Consider the following 6,602-nt stretch of genomic DNA (forward strand, 5'->3'; position numbering starts at 1 on the left):
TTTGGTATTCAAGGGATTATAATTGGTAAAACAACTTGCTTAATGCGCTCTCTGAAGTCTTAGCCTGATGACTGCTGGTCCATGCTACCCCTAGGAGACTTTACAACCACCATCAATAAGGGTCAATTAGACTGGTGCAAGGTGCCCACTTGAACTAGTGGACTTCATATGCCAGGCTAACTTCTGACATCCACTTTAAGATCTCAATGGGGTACCTTTAAAGTAGGCCTGGGTGGTAATTTCCATTCCGCTCGCGGAATTCAGGGAATCTGGGTAATTTCATGTTCGGCGGAGAACGCAAAATTGCCAAAATTCCGCGATCCGCAACTTCGCAGAATTTTTTGCTTGTTCACTCTTTCAAAATGCGCGTTCGCAAGATATTTGTCCCCAAGCACGTAAACAACGTTCGCGAGCCGGAAAAAAGCATCGCGAACGGGCGGAACAAGCAATTCTGCCTGTTTGCGGAACTTTTTGCGTGCTTGTAGAGATTTTTAACCGTTTTGCGCAGCATTGTATAGCGCGACTATGCAAATTCCGACCACCCCTACTTTAAAGCCTTCTGAGAACCCCTGGGAGGCTTTGATAAAGACAACCAGCTAATTATACGACTTCTAAAAAAGATTTACTATTGCTAAATCAATAAGCGGACTCTTGGTTCCTGTTTTGGATCTTCCCTTACTTTTATGTGCTCTGGAAAGTGCGCCCTTTGTGCCCGTAACTTTGATGGGCCTTAGATTCTAAACTATGAAAGGCTCTTTCCTAGTTGCTGTGACATCTGCTAGAATGTACGAAGAGTTGGGAGCTATTGTATATGATCCTCCTTTTCTCTCCAATGTGGATGATGAGATAATTTAGAGATCCAATCCTTGCCTATAGTTTTATGAAAGTTACATACAGAGCAAAACATTTTCTTACCTACATTTTTTATTCCCAAGCTTTTGACAAAAATAAGACATATCCTGTTTGATGTTAAACAAGCCCTTTTTGTTTTTGTGGACTGATCTAAGAGCTTCAGATAGGCTGTCCATTTATTTGTTACTTTTGAAAACTGTGACCAGAGAGTTCAAGCATTGCATAGGACTATTAGTAGATGGGTTTGTTGTACTAAATCCGTGGCTTACTCTCTTTCTGATGTTCCTGTTCCAGAGGGAAGATCTACTTATGGATGGCTACTTCCTGAGCTGAATAACAGTGACATCCATGCAAAGGGAGGCTCCTGTTTTTTAAAGCCAAAAATGGCTTTATTTGGCTGTCTCCCACCTAAAATTGCCTCTGCTTTAATAAAAGTCAAAAGGGAAATGGTGTCTTCCTATTATTTTTTTTTTTATCTCCCACTTTCTTCTTCTGAAATGTTAGCTTGTATGCAGTGAGTTCTACAAGTGAGTTCCACTGAATGAAATATGTTTGTTGATTATTACAGAACTGATCAATTGAAACCAGGTGGTCCTGATTTAGGTGAAGGGGTTTGAATACCATTTTTCCTTCTTAATATGCCCTTGCACGAATAAACAGTGTTGCAGATCCAGGAATCTGTTCTTGTTTCTTATGTATTAAAAGGCTAATTATGGCTTTGGTAGTCTCATAAGTAATGACTAGGACGAGGACGGAGGACGTAGGGATAATGCCAGATTACTAGCCACTAATATTCACCATCTTTAGCCCTGAAAGTCCTTGTCGCAGTCATTTTTGAAAACGTTGTGCAGAGGCAGTTGTAAAAACACAACATGGTTTCTTGTCTAACATTTGTGAATGCTTGTGCAGATATGGGGTTCTTGAACTATAAATCTAATGGTATTGTTTTGTATTCGTAGTAAACCCCTGACAGCCAAAAACTGAAAACTTCTTTCAGGGTTTCTGATGGGAAGTTTTTCTTTTGTCAAATTGTGTTTAATTAAAAAAAATAGAGATGCAGTAGCATTTGCTTCATTCTAGGGGAGGAATAATATGGAGTGGATCACAATAAGGAACTGTAAAAGGGGATTGTTTTATTGACAAGTTAAGCGCTAAACCAGATCAAAACAGGAACTCACATATGAGAAATGGGAGTGGAGTCACAGACATTACTTGCAGTAATAATAGTGAGCTACTGCTGTGTTACAATATTGGGAACAGTTACTATCCATGATTATAAAATGTAAACACATTGAGAATTTAGGCGAGTGCACCTGTGCACTTTCAGTGACTGGGCCAAAGACGGCATCAATTCATTGCAATCTTGCCAAGGCCAGACCTTTTGGCTTTGCTAATGCTTGCTTACTTGTTTGTACTTTCAGCTAGCTGGAGATATTTAAGAAGCTGCATTGTTGAATTATATAACGTAATAAGCTGTACCTGGGGAATGAAATGCCAAACAATTATTAACAATTGGGATGTTTTGCTCTTTCTGGCCACACCTGAATGCTAATATAAAAATACTATAAACATGTGCTGCATGTAGTTAAATCTACTTTGGAAATACAGCACTGTCTAGTAATGTTTTGAAACGGCAGTGGTCTTTTTTTACCCCCTTTAGGCCTGTCCCCAAATGACCCCGCCCCCAAATGACCCCGCCCCCACCGATGCGGCCCTCGGCCACAAACCACACTGTAAATTCGGCCCCGAGAGAAAGTTTGTGAGTACCCATGCAATAGAGGGACAGCCAAAAATCATTGTCTCTGACAATGGTACCCAATTGGTATCTAACCAAATGACTGAATTTTTAGAAAATGTAGGTGTCAAACAAGAAAAGACACCATTGTATAGTCCTAAAAGTAATGGACAGGTGGAGAGGATGAATACGTTTATAAAAGAAAGCATCCAGCTAGCGGTTGCTTCCAAACTGAATGTAAAAGAGATTTTGCGTGAGAAAATAAACACATACAACAACACACCTAACGAGACAACTAAACACACACCATTTTACCTAATGAGGGGGAGAAAATGTAACAGTGTGCTTACCCCTAAATTCAATAAATGGTACAAAGATGAGGTCACACCTGATGTGATAAATGAAAATGCACTCAGAGTCAAAGAGCGAATTGTTGGTAAGCAGGAGAAGACAAAGAGATATTCTGATATGTCCAACAAAGTGAAAGAAAAAGAAATAGAACAAGGTGATTGGATACTGGTTAAGAAACCTTTCAAGGTAGCATAGGGGGAGTCAGTATTCAGCGACCCAGTTAGAGTGTGTGAAGCATCCAGGGGTGCTGTATGTATTGAAGGAAAAGGTTGGCGGAGCAAAGATGATGTAATCAAATTGAAACAAGCATTTGCAATGCAATAGGTCTCGTATTAGGAAAGTTAGAGCTATTGGTATTGTAAATGACACATTTTTTATTTAGGTTTTGTTTTTGAAAATTGCGAAATTAATAGCTTAGTCATTTACAATGCCAATAGTTATAACTCTCGCAAATGTGACACCTATAGCATTTGTAATGCAATATGTGTTGTATTTACGTGACTTACATGTATTGATATTACAAATAACAATGTTTTTTAATTTTTTTAAATAATTAATACTTAAATAAAAGTTATTGTAATTTATAATGGCAATAGCTTAAACTTTTGTAAATAACATTTGTGAAGATTATGTTCAGTGTATTTTATTGTGACGAAAATCCAAGAACATATGTTAAATATTAACATCTTTTTGTTACATTTGTAATAAAGCTTGAAATATTGAGATAACATATTTGAACCAGTTGTTGTTGAATGGTTGCACAGATTGATGCTGTGGTGGAGCTCAGTGATGTTGTGGTGCCACTGAGTGATGCTGTGGTGGTGCTGTATTGTCCAAACTAGTGGTCTATATTTGAGACTTCAGGTCATGGTGGCTAGTATAATAAGTGCAGAAAGTCCAGTGTTACGGGAAGCTAGTGGGTCCAGGGCCCCACTGCACCCCAATAATGGCTTTTACTTCCCAACCAGTGTACCCAGTTTCCTTTCTTGCTTTTGGTTTCACAGCATCCTTGCTGTACCACTGCTGGGGAGGTGTTCTGCAATTTTATGACTAACCATATATTTTCATAACCGTATACGTAATGAACTCATAAGAAATGTGTACAGCTGTAGGTCATGCAACTGTGTGTATGTTAAGGGCAGCCCGTAAATAGCCTGTTGGATTGGTCCTGCAGCTATCTGCACGTCAGATTGTTTCCAAAGGGTAACTAATGCTCGCCATACCGGCCACTGTCACCTGATCACACTTGCAAACGGGCAAATGGATATATTCCATCAGCCAATACACTGGTGAATGACTGCCCAGTCTACCAAGAAATGCCCTGGAATGCTCACAGCAGGACTAGCATCCAGTGAATTCTTGCTGCCTTTCTCTGCCTTTCATGTCCTGGGTCACTGATGGGTTTTCTTTGTGACGCCTGCCACCGTGCAAATGTGCCTTTCGCTTTGGGGCAAGTGTGGAGGCTGCCATGAGCGGCCGGCGGATGCAGGGAGCTCGGAGAGCTTTGGGGTCTCCATAGCTCTGACCTCTGACTTTCATTCTTAGGAGGCTGCTAAACAAATAAAAGAACAAACTAAAGAACCACGTTGCTTTAAAAAATATTCTGTCGGAGTTATACATAGCACAAACGTGACCCGACGGCATCAGAGCGCTTTACATGAGCACCAGTTGCGTTACACAAGGACACATTCGTTTTTGTTAGGCACGGGGGATTTGACCAGAATCACACGATGTTGAGCGTCATTGCCGAGACGCGAACCTGGTTCCCCAGGTTAGAGCTCGGCTGCCCTAGCCGTCAGGCTTTATCCTTCCCAGCTGATAGTTTATTGGAGCTTTGTGGTGGCATATTGTTGAAGCGTCTTAGAAACCATTAATAACGATAATAATACGTATCTAAGAGGGCCCTTGAATTAGGTAACAGTAACAACCGTCACACATGTACACAGGTGCAAAGATGCAGAAACCGTGGAATGTTCTAGAGCAAAAATGTAATGCTATTATTTGTTTTTATTATATTATTAATATTATGATCAAATTTACTGCAGAGACATAGAAGTGAACAGACAGTGAAAGGTAATTTACTGCAGAGACATAGAAGTGAACAGACAGTGAAAGGTAAACAAGAAAAAGAACAGAAGTAGAGAACGGGAAATAGGAGCAAATATGGGCGGACAATGCAGGAAACAGTGAAAAGAGAGGAGGGTGGATGAGAAGAAAGAATAAAAGATGGAGGAGAGGAAAAAAGGTCGGCAAAGACAGAGATAAAACAGAACATAGAAAGAACGCACGAAAAATAAGCAGCAATATCGAGAGGTGGTGGGGGCAGGGTTAAGGGTAGGGAGAGAAGGCACAGGCTGGACAGGCTGTGATCTGGACGCTTTGATGTGGTGTGCGAGGTGGGCAGAAAGGACGGCCGAGGGAGGTGGGAGGAGAAGTATGGAGAGTGGTGCAGGCGGGGGGCGTGGAGCAAACCCTTTGAAGAGCGTTTGGCTGCCAGGGGGGCGGAGAAGCAGATTGCCTTCAAGGCAGGAGGCAGGCAGATGGCTCGGACAAGCTCGTGCACGAGAGCACATGCACTCGCCAAAATCCGGATCGTAAAAAGTCAGCTTTGTGGATGGACGGCATTAGGTCTATCTACGAGACCTAAAAAGGTCAAGAAAAGATTATATTGAGAGGGAAGGACGAACAAGAGAGGGGTCTTGATGAAAGCACATTAGAATGGGAAAATGTGTCAGAGAACCAAAGTTACCCAGACTTAGACGATAGCCTGAACATGACTACGAGGAAAGGTGTGAGGCCTAAGAGGTGTAGTGAGGAGAATACCATTGTAGCGACAGACCTAAATGATGGTAACCCAGCTTGGCCCAATGGTGCGGAAGAATCCATGAATGGACAATGTCTCGGTGACAGTAACTCCAATACCATGTATGCTCAATCTAGGTCTGGAAGAGAAATCAGAATGCCTAAACCTTTTGATGATTACGTAATTGAATGATTTATTTCATGTATGTGTAAGGTATCACCTCATGTGTTTCATTGGGGAAAAGGGAGATGTTGAGGAAGTACTGGCATGACGTTGTTGTACCTATTGCAAATGTGTTTTCTATGTTTATCATAGCGCGTCACATAGCGTCATCTCTGAATGTTCGGAGATTATTATGTGACGTCACTGAGGTTCTATGGTAGACGCTGTTCGCTCTGTTCTGAGCGCTTCTCTTTCTTCTGGCTTCCTGTGGGCCCTTGTTATTGATATAATAAATATCATCTCCTATCTACTCCGGTGTCAACTATTCTTTTCCACAACACTGGACTGTGAGGGAGGGGGGCAGAGCCCGGATACAGGGCCCTTGCTCCTCAGCACACATGGCAACATTTCAGAAGTGGGAGATGTTTAAAAACATCGGGAGAGTGTATTCCTCCAATTAACTTATATGGGAGTAGAGGTGATTTCAGGCGTGAGACGGCCCAAATGAGCTTTTGTGTCTTCAAAAATCGGGAGTCTCCCGCCGGAAGCGGGTCTATTGGCAGGTCTGGCTGCCGGGAAAACAAGGGCGCGCGCGGAACCTCGGCGGCCATCTTGGAGTGGGCACCACTGTCACCACTGGCAACACAGGAGCGTGCGCGCTAAACCCCGGCGGCCATCTTGGAGTGGGCACCGCTGTAC

Source organism: Lissotriton vulgaris, chromosome 10 (assembly GCF_964263255.1).
Source record: "Lissotriton vulgaris chromosome 10, aLisVul1.2, whole genome shotgun sequence".
NCBI classification, from domain to species: Eukaryota; Metazoa; Chordata; class Amphibia; order Caudata; family Salamandridae; genus Lissotriton; species Lissotriton vulgaris.